The sequence below is a fragment of the Mesoplodon bidens genome (assembly GCF_964165515.1).
Source record: "Mesoplodon bidens genome assembly, chromosome: 9".
NCBI classification, from domain to species: Eukaryota; Metazoa; Chordata; class Mammalia; order Artiodactyla; family Ziphiidae; genus Mesoplodon; species Mesoplodon bidens.
Genome location: NC_138166.1, coordinates 72318033 through 72336352, shown reverse-complemented (window position 1 = coordinate 72336352; position 18320 = coordinate 72318033).

Below are 18320 nucleotides of genomic sequence, written 5' to 3'. Positions count from 1 at the left end.
GAGACTTCATACCTGTTGATTAGCAACCCTCCATTTCCCCTTTCCCTCATCCCCTGGCATCCTTCACTCTCTCTGATTCTGAGTTACTGTTTAAGATACCTAATATAAGTGGAATCTTGCAGTATGTGTTCTTTTATGGCTGGCTCATTTAACTTAACATAATGTCCTTAAGGTTCATCCATGCTGTCACATATGTGGCAGGATTATAGGAAAACATGTCCATGTTGCTGAATATGGCAGGAAATTATAGGATTTCCTTATATATTTGGATATTAATGCCTTATCTGATATATAGTTTTTAAATAGTTTCTCCAATTCCATGTTTTTTTTTTAACTCTGTTGATTGTTAACTTTGCTGTGCAGAAGCTTTTTAGTTTGATGTATTCCCACTTGTCTATTTTGCTTTTCTTGCCCATGTCATGTTTAAGAAATCAGTTCCAAGACCAATATGATGAAGTTTTTCCCTATGTTTTCATCTAGAAATTTTACAGTTGCAAATTTGCATTTAAATCTTTTTGACTTTTTGAGTTGATTTTTGTGTATGGTATAAAATAAGGGTCCAATTTTATTCTTTTGCATGTGGACATACAGTTTTCCCAATATCATTTGTTGAAGAGACTGTCCTTTCCTCATTGTGTATTCTTGACACCCTTGTTGAAGATCAGTTGACCATATATTCATGGATTGATTTCTGGGCTCTTTTATCTATTCCATTGGTTTATATGTGGGTCTTTATGCCAGTACCATACTGTTGCAATTACTGTATCTTTTCAATACATTTTGAAATCAGAAAGTGTGATGCCTCCAGCTTTGTTCTTCTTTTTCAGAATCATTTTTGGTATCTGGGGTCTTTTTTGGTTCCATATTAAATGTATAATTGTTTGTTCTATTTCTGTAAAAAATGTCAATGGGATTTTGATAGGGATTGCACTGAATCTGTAGATCACCTTGGCTAGTATGGACATTTTAACAGTATTAAGTCTGCTAATTCATGAACATGGGATATCTTTCCATTTGTTTCTATCTTCTTTAATTTCTCTCATCAACATTTTGTAGTTTTCAGTGTGCAAATCTTTCACCTCCTCAGTTGTTTTCTTTATAAATATTTTACTCTTTTTGGTGCTATTGTAAGTTTGTTTTCCTAATTTCCTTTTCAGGTAGTTCATTATTTCAGGTAGTTCAAAAATCAAACAAAATTGATTTTTCATATGTTGATTTTTTATCCTGCAACTTCACTGAATTCATTTATTAGTTCCAACAGTTTTTTGTGAAGTCTTCAGTTTTCTGTGTATAAGATCATGTGATCTACAAACAGTAACAATTTTATTTCTTCCTTTCCAATTTGGATACCTTGTATTTCTTTTCTTTTCTTTTTCTGCCTAATAGCTCTAGCTAGGACTTGCAGTAAATATGTTGAATAGAAGTAGCAAGAGTGAGCCTCCTCACCTTTTTCTTGATCTTAGAGGAAAAGCTTTCTGTTTTTAGCCATTGAATATACTAGCTGTGGACTTTTACAGATGGCATTCATTATGTTGAGGAAGTTTCTTCTATTCCTAGTTTGTTGGAGCTTTTATCATGAAAAGGTGTTGAATTTTGTCAAATGTTTTTTCTGCATCTATTGAGATGATCATTTGGTTTTTCTATCCTTCATTCTGATATATCACATTAATAGATTTTCATATGTTGAGCCATATTTGCACCCCAGGTAAATCCCACTTGGTCATGCTGCATGATCCTTTTCATGTGCTATTGAATTTGGATTGTCAGCATTTTGTTGAGAGTTTTTGCATCTATATTCATCAAACATATTGGCCTGTAATTTTCCCTTCTTGTGGTGTCTTTGTCTGAGTTATGCTGGCCTCATAAAAAAAAAAAAGCTAAGTGTTTCCTCCTCTTTTATTTTTTGGCAGAGTTTAAGAAAGATTGGCATTAATTTTTCCTTAAATGTTTGGTAAAATTCACAAGTGAAGCTCTCTGGTCCTGAGATTTTTTGTTGTTGTTGGGAGCTTTTTATTATTGATTAAATCTTTTTACCATATGTAGATCTGTTCAGACTTCCTATTTCTTTGGGATTCAGTCTTGGTGGGCTGTAAGTTTCTAGGAATTTATCAAATTTTTTCTGGATCATCCATAAGAGACAAAGGATATTATATAGTAACAAAAGGGTCAATTTAACAGGAAGATATAACAATTCTAAATATATATGCGTCCAACTTTATAATAACTATGTATATAAAACATTGATAGAACTGAAGGGAAATATAGGTATAGCTCATTTTATTGTGCTTCACTTTATTGCACTTCATTGATATTTCATATTTTAAAAATTGCTGGTTTATTACATCAGGCAAGTCTATCAAGCTAGTCTGCCATTTTCCCAACATTTGCTCACTTTGTGCCTCTGTCACATTTTGGTAAATGTCACAGGTGACAGGTGACATTTGAACTACATGGGTTTGAACAGCACAGGTCCACTCATACCTGGATTTTTTCCAATAGTAAATACTACAGTACCACACAATTTGCAATTGGTTGAATCCAAAGATATAGAACCAGGGATAAGGTGGAACCACGTATATGGAAGTTTGCTAGTGACAATGTCTCTATTTTGTTTCTCAGAGTGTTTCTTATTTTTGTATCTGATGGGTTTAATGTAAGAAAAATGCCTGCATTTTATTGTGTGAATTTAGATCATCTTGTAAACATATCTATGTCTAGTATCCAAAAAGTCATTTTATATGATGGATTTGGAGCTTTCTAGCTCAAAAGTTTTCAATTCCTAATTGTATAAGACCCAGTGTAAGTGTAAAAGAAAATAATTGACCATGGAATGATAAATCAGTATTAGAGGATTGTGAAGTAATCACTATTATTAAGATATTAACCCTGAAGTTAGGGTTAGGGTTAATGCTGATTAGTGACATAATATTAAAAGATTTTTAGATCCAATATAAAATTCAACAATATTTGGCCAGTCTAGTAGAGCAATGACCTATCTCCATGCTTGTGGATAAAAATTAGACTTCTCACTAAACAGTTTGCCATCTGAAATTTGGTTTCTGAGTTCTGTGCAAGATAATCCTGGAAGAGAATAAAACAGCAAGAGTCTACAGTAGCACTATCATATGTGTCATATGAAATCATAGAAGTCATCACTCCAAAGGCTTCTAAGTCAAAGACAGATGCTAATGAGCTTAATATTGAGATCACAAGCCTGTCATGATTTCCTCAATACAAACTGATTAAAGCAAACATTATGAATATATCAATTAATACATAATTAACATATTTTCTGTCTTCATCTTCTACCTTTATTCCTGAAAAAATATAGCATTTATGTATTTGGCATTTTATATCATTTAGACATCTTTATGAAAAGCATGAACCACTCATTACCCTGGGACCCTTGAAATGTCTTTTGCCATTCTCTATACTGAATGAAATATATAAAGCATAGAAACATCATATAGATAAGAGTTATACATTAAATTAACCTAACCAAGTATTTCTTGGTAAATGCTTGAACTCACTTCCTTGCACTAAAGCAGTTTTCTTCCTTTAGCATTTTAGTAGTCAGAAAGAGTACCCATAAAAATATGACACCTTACAAAGGAGAAAAATAATAGGCCGAAAGCTGAGGAAAATATTAAGGTAAAGGGTGCCCAAAAAAATAGTACCTGAAATTTAAAGTTAGAAGTGAATGTCTACCATGATCTGACAAGATTGGAAGATTGACAGCATATATCTGGGGGAGATTCATGTGAAAAACCTTGCACAGTAAGCAGAGTGAAGAATTTTGACTGACCAAATATTCAGCAGAAGCCATCCACGGTAGAGGAGGCTCTTAATAATCAGGTATAGACTTACATGACCCATCCTTTGCATGTAAGTCAACTCTTTTCCCATCCACCCTGAAGCTTCATCAGTGGACCATATGCTGTCCATCTCAGCGGGGATGGGAACTAGGTATCATACCAACGACATAGGCTTTTCCTCACAAAGGCTGATCTAGCACACCTGGAATCCACCCAAAACAAAGGGCAGCACTAATTAAATCCCTGATTGAACAGATTTATACCATTCTTGGGCATAAGGAGGACAGTTTGGCCACCCAGTGGCTGGTTGAATTGAACCTCTTCTTTCAGATGCGGCTAGTAATTTGTCGTGTTTTATGTGCAATTATACATTCCCTGATTGCAGTATGTCCACCGACACAACCTCCAGCTCTCTCTAGGCCTCAGTATCATTATCCCTTCTCTTGCACCTGCAGGCCTAGGGATGGTAATATTTTCTGATTGCAACCTGTTCACTGTCTTTCATTGGTTCCTTTAACTCTTGATGAAGCTCTGGAAATCGTCCCTTTATTTAACTCTGTCTGGTTAAAGCCTTTTGAATATGCCTATTGTTTCTCAATCATGCTCTGATCATGTGCATGAATGCACTTGTTTAGGCAGAGGATGTATCATAAAATGAGAAACAAGCTGAGAAAAAAATCCAGGAAGCAGGAAGAAGATATATTCACACATGGATGGAGAAAAGTCAAATTGGTAGAAAGAAAAATGGCGATAGAACAAAATATAACAATATCACAGTCAGGATACTGACATTGATACAGTCAAGATACAGAACAATTCCATCACCACAAGGATATCTCACGTTGCCCTTTTATAAATACAAACACTTCCATCCCATCCCCATGCCCTCCTTAACTCATGATAACCATATATTCTCTATTTCTAGAAATTTGTCATTTCAAGGTTATATAAGTGGAATAATATAGGATGTATAACATTTATATAAATATAAGCCTTTCAGGATTGGCTTTTATCACTCATATAATTCTCTCAAGATTTATCCAAGTTGTTGCATGTACAAATAATTTGTTCCTTTTTATTGTTGAGTAGTACTCCATGGTATGAGTGTACTACAGTTTTGTTTTGTTTTTGTTTTTTTTAACCATTCACCCTAGAAGGATATCTGGGTTGATTTTAGTTTGGGGCTATTAAAAATACACCTTTTATAAACATAGATTTTTGTGTGAACATAAGTATTTGTTTTTCTGGGATTAATGCCTAGGAGAGTATTTTATGGGACTGGGTCATTTGGTTGTAGCATTCTTCATTCTTTAAGAAGCTGCCAAACTGTTTTCAAAATGCCTGTGTCATTTTACATTCCAGCCAGGACCATATGAATAATTAACCTTCTCCACATTTCTCATATTTTGTGTTATTACTATTTTATATTTTATCTATTCTGATAGGTATGTAATGATATCTCATTGTGGTTTTAATTTGAATTTCCTTAATGGCAAATGATGTTGAATATCATCTCAGGTGCTTATTTCCCATCTACATACCTGCTTCAGTGAAATGTCTGTCAATGCCTTTTGGTCATTGGTTGTCTTTTACTGTTGAGTTTAGAGTGTTCTTTATATATTCTACATATTAGCCCTTAACTGGATAAGTAGTTTGCCAATATTTTCTTTGTCTATAGCTTGTTTTTTCCTCCTCTTAAAAGGGTCTTTCACAGAGCAAAGGCTTTAAGTGTTAATGAAATCTAATTTATCAGTTTTTCCTTTTATGGATTGTGCTTTTGGTGTCAAGTCTAAGAACTCTTTGCCTGGCCCTAGATATTAAAGATTTTCCCCAATTTTTTCTAAAAGTTTTATAATTTACATTTAAGCCTGTGATATATTTTCAGTTAATTTTTTTTAATAAATTTATTTGTTTTATTTATTTATTTTTGGCTGTGTTGGGTCTTTGTTGCTGTTGCTGTGTGCAGGCTTTCTCTAGTTGTGGTGAGCAGGGGCTACTCTTCATTGTGGTGCATGGGCTTCTCATCGCAGTGGCTTCTCTTGTTGTGGAGCATGGGCTCTAAGAGCACCGGCTTCAGTAGTTGCGGCACAGAGGCTCAGTAGTGGCTCACGGGCTCTAGAGCGCAGGTTCAGTAGTTGTGGCACACAGGCTTAGTTACTCCATGGCATGTGGGATCTTCCCAGACCAGGGGTCGAACCCGTGTCCCCTGCATTGGCAGGTGGATTCTCAACCACTGCGCCACCAGGGAAGCACTATTTTCAGTTAATTTTTGCAGGAGGTGTGAGGTTTAGGTCAAGGTTCATTTTGTTTTGCCTAGGATGTCCAATTGCTCCATCACCATCTGTTGAAAGACTGTCCTTCCTACATTGATTTGTTTTTGTACTTTTGTCAAAAATCAGTTGGCCAAATGTGTGTAGGTCTATTTCTGAGATTTTTATTCTGTCCCATTGATCTATGTGTCTATCCCTCCACCAATACCACATAGTGCTGATTACTGTAGATATATGTCTTAAAATTTGGGTAATTGGATTCCTCCCAACCTCTTCTTATTTTGGCTATTCTAGTTCCTTTGTTTTTCCCCATAAATATTAGAATAACTTTTTCTATATCTACAAAAAGTCTTGCTTGGATGTTGATAGGGATAATGTTAAATGTGCACATTGGCTTAGGAAGATTTGGCATCTTTACTATGTTTAAAAACCTACCCCATGTATAATACTCTGGAATATCCTGTGAGGCTGCATAATCATTCACAATGTGACGTTATTTTATCATAAGGTAAACTCAAAGTCTAATTAAGTCAGTGACACATCCAAATAAAAAGGCAACAAGAGTTCAGTAGTAGCATGCCAGAATATTTCAAGAGTTCAGGGTAAGTTTCAGACACCTGACACAGAAAATTAAGAGTTCTCTGAAGTTCAGTTCATTCCTCTTGGGTTTCACTGTTTTCTCTTCTTTCCATGAACATTCCAGATTATTCTCTGTTTTAGGACATTTGTCATTCCCTGAAAAACTCTGCTTCCAGGCTCTGTGTGGCTGGCTGTTCTTGCAATCAGTTCTCAGTTCAAATGTCACTTCTTCAGTAAGGATCTCCCTGATCACCCAGTCTAAGTAACTCTACTGGTCACCATACATGAATCTGTCTTATTTCTTTCACAGCACTTTTCACAATCACTTTTTGAAGAGTAGCAGGGTATCTTCTGCCCCTTTAAATTACTCACGAGAACGTGATTCTTTGAGAGTAGGGACTGTGTTGGTCTTGTTCACTACTGTCTCCTCTCTGCCTCACGCAGGGCCTGACACACAGTGTGTGTATTGTTCTTCGTTGAAAGAATGAATAAGTACTGTTTGTTTAGGCAGAGAAGACGGAAGGCAGTTTGAAGAGACTATGGCTAAATCAAAAACTAGAAAGCAAGAAAAAATGCTTTAAGCTCCAGTGATCAAAGCAGTATCAGGAGGAAAAGAGATTTTGTGATGGGAACTTTACGCTTGATTGTGGAGGGCTTTGACCTTTAGACGAGGTGATTTTACTTTTGCCTGGAGGTAATAGGAATGTTTTTAACAAGGTTGACGTAATAATACACTCTTTTAAGAAAATTAAGAGGGAAGAATACAACATAATGGGGTAAGAGTTGGTGAGCTCAAATAAAGCAGGATACTATTTGAGATTAAAGACTGATAATACTGCCATGAGATGAGAAGACCCACAAGATGGTCGAGTCAGTAATCATAGAAAGACTCAGTTTAAGGAAAACCTGAGAAGTTTTCTTCAGCTGAGCCTGTTTAACTGCCTCATCAGTTAAAAACAATAGTCCTGAGGGATTCGGGAGATACTGTGCTAAGTCTTCAGTGTCATCTTTCTTTCATTTTTGTTTGCAAATATGTTCCTTCTGTGTCAAGATATTTTTACAGGTAAAATCATTCTACCTAACTGTTAATGAACCTGGTTCCTTCCAGCTTAGTTATATACAAAGTTATTTTCATGACTTTTAGTAAAACTGTTTCCCCACTTTAAAACTAGGCCGATTAGTTGCTGAATCAATCTAGAAAAGGCAATTTATTTGAAATAGAAACAAACCATGTGAATTTTATTTACTTTTAAGCACTCCACTGTGTCATATTGAGGATGTTTTGTACATTTAGCCCTTACTCTATTTTAGTACATCATTTGATTTTAAATGGGGAATAATGCTCACTGGGGCCCTTGATCTTCTTTCCCTGGAGGTTTTGTGGTTCATTGATCATTTTGCTCAATTCGTGTTCCCGCAGTTGTCTATGGCGGTCTTACAAAGTGGGGTCAGCCTAGGATAGCAACAAAGAAATTTTCTTGTGAAGAGCTGCTCCTAGCTCATCCGTTTTACTCACGCCCCAAACAAAAATTCCAAAACCATCTACTGGCAACAGGATTTCTAGGCCAGAGTCTTTTTGCTCAGAATAATTGCCATGATTTTCAAGGACTGTTCTGTATTCTTTTCAGTCAATTCTTAAACCTGGAAGAATACTGCTCCTTGATACTGAGTACCGAGAAGCAGTTGCTGTAGGAAAACCAAATAGTGCTGACATTTCTACTTACCAGGTTTCACTTACAGTTCATTTCAGAGTGTGACAATTAGAAGAAACAAGGAAGGGCTTTGTTTTGTTTTTCCAGACTCATTTCAAGGAACACTACACACAGACTGCCTACACAGTTGTTTGGTTAAAGAAAATGTTTCCGCTCATATTATAGCTGCATTGTAATGGAAAATTGCTCCGGGTGCCAAACCCACCAAGAATGTTAACAGCACCAGAGAAGACCTCTAGACTTGACTACTGTACATTTTTTCTTCCAATATTTCAGCCACAAGTTATAGAGTATAACAAGCTTCTGGAAGTAGAGCTGAAGCAGTCAAAATCAATTTATCCTCATTCTATGCTGATAGGCAACAAGATACTTTCTGAAATGTAAGGTAAATAGTCTCACATGGGAATGAAGCAAGGAAATTCTTTTAGAATTTGGCTCACTGGACTCAGATTCACACCTTTGCTCTAAGGTTTACTCTATAGAGTGTTTGTGCTGGTTATTAAAGTTGACTTGGAAGGTTAAAAAGACCAACAGAGACACTGTGTCTTCTAGGGCTGTTGTGAGGTCTCTTTCTAGAGTTTCTTATAAGGTAGTATTAGAGATATTATTACTTATACATATTATTGTTAAATTACGGTATACCTCTCATTCAATTTCACATCAGAGAAAACTGAAAACTTCTAACAGACAAGGAAATTATTATGTAAGGACTTGCATGGTACAAACTAATCCAAGAAATGAATGATTCATCTTCAATATGCATGAAAGACACCATATTATTAGTCTAATACATAAATAACAGAAATGAATTATATCTATATGTGGCTTTATCTGCATAGATCAGCCTCTGGGATCGTATTTATGAATTCACAGACATAATGTAATTATAAAATATTCATTATTGTTTCATTGTACAAAAGTATAGAAATTACCTTCATAGTCAAAGTTTAAGGGAAAAGCCCCAGTTCAATAAAAGGGTTTGGGCTTTTCCTTTTAGAGGGATTTACAGTACTCATCAGTGGTATAGTTCACATTAGCATCCAGTGACATTGGTTTGTCTGTATATATTTCTAGCTGTCAACAGAATGTCCTCAGGCAATTGCATCCTGATTCTATAGCTATCTTCTATTCTTTTATAATACACAAGGGTCTAATTTTCTATCAGCAAAGCATGAAATCATGTAAGAATGCCACATAACCAGCATGTGCAAACAAGTAGCACGTTTTCTACACATAAAAATGCTTCATAAAATAACAGATAAATTAAATCTTCTTGTTCAAGTAAAGAGCTTGGAAATCAAGACCTTTTACACAAAATTAGAATTTTCTGTACAGAGCTGACAGTGTCATGTAATTCAACTAAATTTGTTCACCACCTTACATGTTAATATGTGTGACCGTATCATTTTTCTTTGATTTACAGTGGAACTGTTTTATATCAGGAACGTTTTATGGTTACAGATAACAGGCGCATTAACTTCATTAAGATCAGTATTTAGCAATTATCAAATTAACAAAGTGATGACTGGAGGATATGACTTGTATCGAACTATATTAGCTTTAACACTCATTCAATGCTGTGCAAGAAAAGGACGTAGAAATCAAGTGTTTCTCTTTACTTATTCATATTTTGGGTACAGTGGGACAGGCAGTCAAAGTAAACATGAATCCTCAAAAATGACATTATAAAATATACTAAATGATGAATTCAAGATTTCTCTTCCCTCTCTGGAACGTATCTAAGTTTGACAAACTGTTTGAAATTATCAATTCAATGATGCCCTTAAAAGGGTTAGCTTTGGCATATATTTAAAATACATTTAAGACATATGTCTCTTCTGCTGCAAGAACTACAGAAAGCTTGGTTTAACATCAGTGATATGACTGAAACTGCTCAAATTATCATTCTCTATATGCATCTCATATTTCCACAACTTCAGGGTATTTTTAAACACTTTCTACATAATGTACAATTTACTTAGCACGTGGCATTCATATGTCTAGCTGTGAAATAACTTGTTGTAATTTAAGCAAACATGTTTTAAATAAAAGGTAGCTAAGGCTTCTAATCTCTGATGTATTGAGTGCAATGAAACCTTCCATAAAAATGGATTTCCCAGGCAGCAAAAGACCATAGAGGCTCCCCTTAAGAAATATATTAATCTCTGATTTACCCTCCTGCATTTCAATAAATCTAACCGACCAATGTCACCAATGATGTGATTCCATTGACATATTAGACTGAAAACAGAGGCCAGGAAAGAAAACTCCATCTATTTTTTTCCTACAAAATCCTTTTTGTTTATTTCTGATTTTCAAACATTAGCAGTCAATATACAGCAAGGCTCCAACTGCTCTTTTTAAAAAAAATAGATTTAGTGAGTTATAATTGACATAGAATATACTGCATATACTTAAAGGGCACAACTTGATAAGTTTTTGCATATGTAGAGTTTGGTGAATCCATTATCACAATCAAGATGATGAATGTGCTGATCAGCCCCTAAAGTCTCCCTGTGCCCCTTAGAGTTCCTCTCTCTCTCCCACCGCTCACTGCAGACGCCACCCTGTTCTCAGGGGTCTAAGGAGCAAAATATTCCTGAAATGTGTCTCTTAGATGCCACAAATAAAATGCTTTGCACAAACATCTGTCACTACATATTAGTTTGCATTTCTTAGGATTTTATATAAATTTCATATAAATTATATACTATGTGTTCCTTTTTTGTCTGGTTTCTTTCACTTTGTGTAATAATTTGAGACTTATTCATGATGTAGCATATATCACCAATGTATTCTTTTTATTGCTGCGTAGTATTCCATTTTCTGGGTGTACCACATTATCCATTCTCCTGTTGTTAGACATTTGGGTTGTTTCCAGTTTGGGGTAGCTAAATCAAGCTGCCATGTGCATTCATGTATAAGTCTTTGTATAGCCATATGCTTTCATATTCCTTCTGAAAATTGCCTAAACATAGAATAGCTGGACCATACAGTATGTACATGTTTAACTATTTAAGAAATTGCTGAGCTATTTTCCAAAGTGGTTGAGATATTTTATGTTCTCCCCAGAAGTATGTGAAAGATTCAGTTCCTCTACGTTCTCACTGATACTCGGTATGGTCAGATTTTTAATTTTAGGTACTCTAATAGGTTGTATAGTGGTATCCCAGTGTGGTGTTAATTTACATTTCCCTAATGACTGTGTTGAGCATTTTTCATCTGCTTTTTTGCTGTCTATATATCTTCTTTGATGAAATGTCTGTTCCAATCTTTTGCCCATTTTTTTAATTGAGTTGTTTGTTTTCTTCTTACTGAGTTTGAAGATTTTTATATATTCTGGAGACTAGTATTTTTATCAGAGGTATGAGTTGCAAATATTTTCACCCAGTATGTTGTAATAAAGACAACTTTAGCCTAAAAAAGTCACTGATGTGACTCGGGAATGCTTTTGACACTTAGTCTTTGGCAGGAGAGTAAACTCAACTTTCAACTCAAGGGACACTATAAGTGAGCCAACAGGCACTTCCTGCCACCTACATATACTGGAAAGAGACCTGAAATGGCAGATAATTATTTCTTCATCTTTAATTTCTCAGTTTGTCAGTAGATGGAATAAGTCATAAGATTACCTCTTTTATTTTCCCACCAAATTTTGTATACCTCTCTGTTGAAAGCTTCCAAGTGATTGTAATTGCCTGTTTCCACATCTATATCCCCATTAGACTTATGTTTCTTGAAGAGGGTGTCATACCTTTTGAAAACCCCAAATCTCCATGATCTAACAATGTTTGGCATTGTCATGTACTCAACAAGTATGTTGTGAAAGAATTAAAAGGCCCTCTTCCTGTATTGTCAGTGCACATGGCAAAAATCAAGTGACACTTTCAACTTACAATTTCTCCCTCCAAGCAATAGTTAAGTGGCATCAGTCCCAGCTGCCAAGTGGTAACACAAGAGAAAGTAGTCTCAAAAGTCCAGAAGTGTCTGCTGCCATGATCTTCATCAAATAAAGAACATTCATGTCCAACTCTTAAATAATTACTGAACCAGAATATAAAGTGCTACAAGTTCTTTTGTATTCTGAATACCAGAATTGGACTGGTTTAAGGGAAAAAGAAATAATGAGATTTTTCCCTGTGGAGAAAAGCAAACCTCTGAAGGTTGTGAAAATCATCTTCCATAATGTCTAGAAATTCTGGCTACCATCTTCTCCTATAGCCAGATTTTCTCCAAGCCATTGCTTTTAATTTTATTTTTTTCTGTGGATTTGTCCAATCAAATGGGCACTAAGAAACTGCCCAGTGGCCTATTCTCTTGACTGAGGTAGGATGGGATGAGTTAACTGCTCTGGTGCTTCCTGAACCTGCAGTGTCCATCCTGCGAGCTACAATCCTCTTGGAGTGGGGGAAAGCTGTGAAATGATCGCAAGGGATCCCTTTAGCCAAAAGTCTTCCAAGCATGACCCATAGATAGCATAATAAAGTAATCGTGTGTGTGTGTGTGTGTGTGTGTGTGTGTATGCACAGTTGACCCTTGAACAATGTGGGAGTTAGGGATGCCCACCCATTGTGCAAGCAAAAATCCACCTCTAACTTTACAGTTCGTCCTCCATACCCACTGTTCCACATCCACCAATTCAACCAACTGAAGAGGGTGTAGCACTGCAGCATTTATTGAAAAAAAATCCACTTATAAGTGGACCCACGTAGTTCAAACTCATGTTGTTTAAGGATCCACTATGTGTGTGTGTATGTATATATGTATATACATATATATGTGCATGTACATATATATGTACATATACATATATACATACATGCATACATAAATACATGTATATAAATATTGTTACGTACTAACATTTTACAAATATATGTAAATGCTGTTGTGATAATAAAGTTAGAAGTATCATTGAATTAAAGTCACTTTGTCAGCATGTGTTTTTTTCAAATAATTCACATGGAAGTTACAACTACTGTCTAATATAAACCTTTGATTTTTTTCCCTTTAAGAGTAGTCCTTGTCCTGAAAAGCATTGGTAATGTATATGGAAACATTTAAGAACACATTTTTCAGTTCTTATCACAAGGAAACTTGTCTCAAGAGTTTAGATAATGCCAAATAAATAGCAGTGTAGTAAAGCAACTGTTGGTTGGATATATATACTGAGCATTGTTAACTGAGTCCTGACTAATTTGGTACAAACACTATGAGATACAGACATTTTATCTCTAGGAAAAGAACATGACATTTAAAGGAGTAGATTAGGGAAAAGGGTTTAGGCATTTTAAAGAGGTAATTGATTCATTGACTGATGAAATAATCAAAAGATGCATTGGTTAAAAATGTTAGTTTAGAAAATATAATAAGCCTCAGACACTAATAAATAAAATAAATAAATATAACCTTGCATGTTTGCAGTTAAGCTTTCTCATCATTTATTACTGCCCTACTTTCCCTCCATATGGAGAAAAGTGTCAAGGAGAAAATATACTCAGGAATGATTGTAAAACCATGGATTTTAAAGTTGTCAAGAATTTTAAGTTATTCTAAAAAGGGCAGAACCTTTCATGAATAGGAAAAAGCTGAAACCCTTGATAATATCCAAGAAAATTTTCCTCATGAATTTTGAGACAATTCCATCAAAAAGTTAGAGGAAGAAAATAAATAATAAACCCATAGAATAAAAATAAAAGCTTAAACAATGGTGGAAACTATGGAAGTATCAGGAAAAGAATCAAAGCCAGGTAGTGTCTTTCAAATGTAGACATCTCAGATATGTCAAATCTAATTTCAAAAGAATATACTCAAAGATGTTTATAGTATATAAAGGCAACATTTCAGCAGAATAAGTTGTTTACATCTCACTAGGTTTTTCATGGAATTCTATTAGTCAAGATAAATGTAAAATAATATTTTAAGAAGATTAAATCATATGAAAAAATTACTTCAACCTGGATAACAGTAGAAATGGGATGAGAAAGAGAGGAAGACAGAAAGGATTGAAAGTGATAATGAAGCAGGGAGAAAAGCATAAACTCGTAGTTAGATTTATTAAAAAGGGCTTAAAATAAATGAGTTTGTTAATTTTTGGTCTCTATGTAATAGCACTTTCATGAATTCCAAGCTTTTTCTTCATGTCAAGATGCATAGAACAAGAGACTGCCTACTTGTAGCCTCAGGGAGAAGGAAGGTCATCAAGATGCTAGATAACCACATCCTGATGGGAAGCCAGTACTGTCAGCAGGTACACTCCACCATTTCATTTGGAGAAAGGAGAAAAAGGTGATCAGTCCCTTCTGAACGCCCCTTCCTCTCTATATCAGCAGTACAACACCTGCCAGTGTTCCAGGATGAAAGGAAGAAGGCAACCACAGAAAAACCATCTGGCTTCTGACCACCTGAGAGGACTTTCCATCCAGGAGATTGGATGGCTGTAGGATCATGAGAAGAAGTCCTTAAATCCACGTGTACACCAAGTTCTTTCTGTAGCTTAATAAACAAAAATACAACTTCTATCCTTGAAAGAGGGCACTCAGCCTCCAAAAGACCAGGAACCCTGACCAACTGATGTTTACTTTGTTCACTCATCCACAAGTGTTGATGAAAGGACAGATATACTACAGGCCCTGTGCAGGCTTTGGGAGCAAAAAGTTGAGTTGGACATCATCTCTACCCAATAGGGACTCTAGTCTGCTCTGGTGGACCATCAGGCCCCAGAGCATAAGTCTTTGCCAGCCAATCCTATAATTTAAGAATTAAAATCTCCCAGCATATTTCACTCCTTTCTCTCTCTACTTTCTCTCTATGTTACAGTCAAAAACAGTGGCTTCTTTCCCCAGATCCGTGCATTCTTTTTCTTTTGACTAAAGAAGAGTGATCAAATGATGGCATTCAATGAAAATAGTCCAACCGTCCTTATAAACTTGCTATTGGGTGAGAGACAAATCTTTCTTCTTCTTGTCATAATTGTTATTTTTGCTTTCACACAACATCTTGGTCTACATAATTATTACTTTACAGAAGATATAACTTGAGCTCCAGAACACTGAGTTCCTGTAACATGAAATTTCTTGCTTGAAAGTCCCCTGACACACTGTTAAATATTAGTCCGTTCTTCTCCCTCCAGATAGGGTGTCATTGGCAAAGGAGAACCAATTGTACTTTCAAAAATTTCAGTTTAAGAAATTCCAAAATGACCCTGAGTAACTTCGCTAATTCTAAACTAGACAGGAAATTTCCGGCTAACCTCAACTCCTTGTGTTTCAGTTAAGCCTTCTTCCTTCTGACCATATGGCTTCGAACAGCAAATCGTTCTCTGTAATGTATTGTGTCCTTAAAAACAATAATACTTATGTGACTGCATAAAATCAAATAATATTTACTGTGCCCATGCCAAATGCGATGATAATTAATATCTCTAAAATACTGAATAACGAGATTACCTCAGAATTCGAGTATATTCCTTTACTAGTTGAATATTTCAGTTTCATAGAAAGGGGGTTTAGCTTTTTCATAATGTAAAAAAATATATAGAGAGAACAGAGTATTTCAAATGTCTAGGTAGCTTCTACAGTTTCTAGAAGAGATTTTCCAAAATTCTGTGTATAATGTCAGGATTAGGGAACAGAATTTAATACTTCTTATTTGTGAATTTGATGTTAACTGTAATGAAAAAAAGGTTCAGTTTCACTCTGTAAATTCAAAAAGAATATTGCAAAATGAGTTTTTTTAAACCACCTGATAAATTTGCAGAAATTATCAAAATAACCAGGGTCCTAAAGTTCAAAGAATTTACTCCAAAAATAATTTATATGCCTGAAAAATACATTCTTTAAAATAATCTGGGGAGGAGATGAGTATGGTGAGAAAATCCTGTATTTATATGTGAATTCTTCTTTTTGAAAAACAAAAGTACTATTATAATGTAAGTGCAAGTAATTCCCAGGAAAACCATTTGCTCCTATAGCTATCTTTTAAAGCTGCCTTAATGATTGCTTTGCAAAGTTGATTGTTATCATCATTCCCAAGAAGGAGTCTGACATTTTATCAATATCGCAGTATTTTCAAGGAACACAAGAATTAGCAGTGAGCCACTTCCAAGGATCTTTATTAGGCAGAGATTTAAACTGACAATTAACCCATCATCAACGTAAGTAGATGCTCATATCAGATTCAGTCCAGTCAAACTATTCTGAGTATTTATAAACTGTAGATTCAGAGCAGATGTATACATATCTTCCTAATTTACCATCTTAGAGACGTTATGCACTTTTTCTCAGAACATTCTAAAATCTCGTGGCAGGGTTTTTATTATATGCAAATTAACAACATTTGATTAGGTCCTGAGGCAGCTTCACCTGTTCAGAGGAATAGCAATGGGAAGTAAGGAAGAATATTTCATCACTGAAGTGTGTGTTCCCTTGGGGGACACCACCATTTGATTTTGACATTTATTTGTCCTGTGCTTTAAAGGACGAAACTACAGTTACACTTGTTTTTCCTACTGTGCAGTGGGCATGGTGTCAGAAAAAATTAAATCAAAGATAGTATGTTTGTACACAAAACAAGCTCTAAAACCAAAATTATTAAACAAATCCCCAGTTAAAATCATAGTGCATTAAAAACAATACTGTTTGACTAATACACAACATTGAGTGTGTATAGAAGACATCCATGAGAACCCAACCCTAAAAAACAGGACGACATCCATTGCAGTGTTGCCTTGGCTCTTTGTAGCCAAAACAGTGTGTTCAATACTTGATTACCAAGTTCCTGTTTGCCTTATTCCATTTTTAGAATCCTGAAACAAGTGTGTTCCCTGATAGTTAATTTGGTTACTACAACAATAAATAAATGTTTGCCAAAATATGTTTGGTTACATTTAAAATTTTTGCAATCTATTTAACATTTGAAACCTGTAGCACTTTATTGTTCTCTATCATAAAATCATTTACAACCACGTGAATAGTTATATTCACCTTTTTCACAATTGACTTGGTCATGTTAAAAGGAAAATATTGGAAAATATATTTCATTTGTCCATTTATCAAAATACAAATACCTTTGCAAATGATTATCCTGAGCAAGAAATACAAGGGAAGAGACTGATAGCCAATGACAGCTATAATTTTTCTTAAGGATGGAGTTAGTACTTATTGCCTAATTAGCCTTATGTCTAACAGTTGTAAACAATTTACTAAAGAGCTACAAATTAAAAATTTCCTGGAAATATTCTGAAATATATCTCTTCCCAAATCAATGATTTTGTGTGTCTCTTTAATTAAAGAGAATAGTTGCAAAGCACATTCTTCTTCTTTAGATAGCCAAATAAAAACCTAAATTACAACCCCCCCCAATATTCTAGAATTGATGCATTTCTGTGGATTTCAGGAAAAAATACCATTTTTATATTTTATTTTATTTTTTTATTGAAGTGTAGTTGATTTACAATGTTGTGTTAGTTTCTGCTGTATAGCAGTGACTCAGTTTTACACATATATACACTTTTTAATATTCTTTTATATTATGGTTTATCCCAGGATATTGAATATAATTCCCTGTGCTATACAGTAGGACCTTGTTGTTTATCCGTTCTGTATATAATAGTTTGCATCTACTAACCCCAAACTTGCTGTCTATCTCTCCCCCACCCTCCCTTCCCCTTGGCAACCACCAGTCTTCTCTATGTCTGTGAGTCTGTTTCTGTTTTGTAGTAAGTTCTTTTGTGCCCTATTTTAAATTCCACATATACGTGATATCATGCTGTATTTGTCTTTCTCTTTCTGACTTACTTCACGTAGTATGATAATCTCTAGTTGCAACATGTTGCTGCAAATGGCATTATTTTGTTCTTTTTTATGGCTGAGTAGTATTCCATTGTAAACATGTACCACATCTTCTTTATCCATTCATCTGTCTATGGACATTTAGGTTGCTTC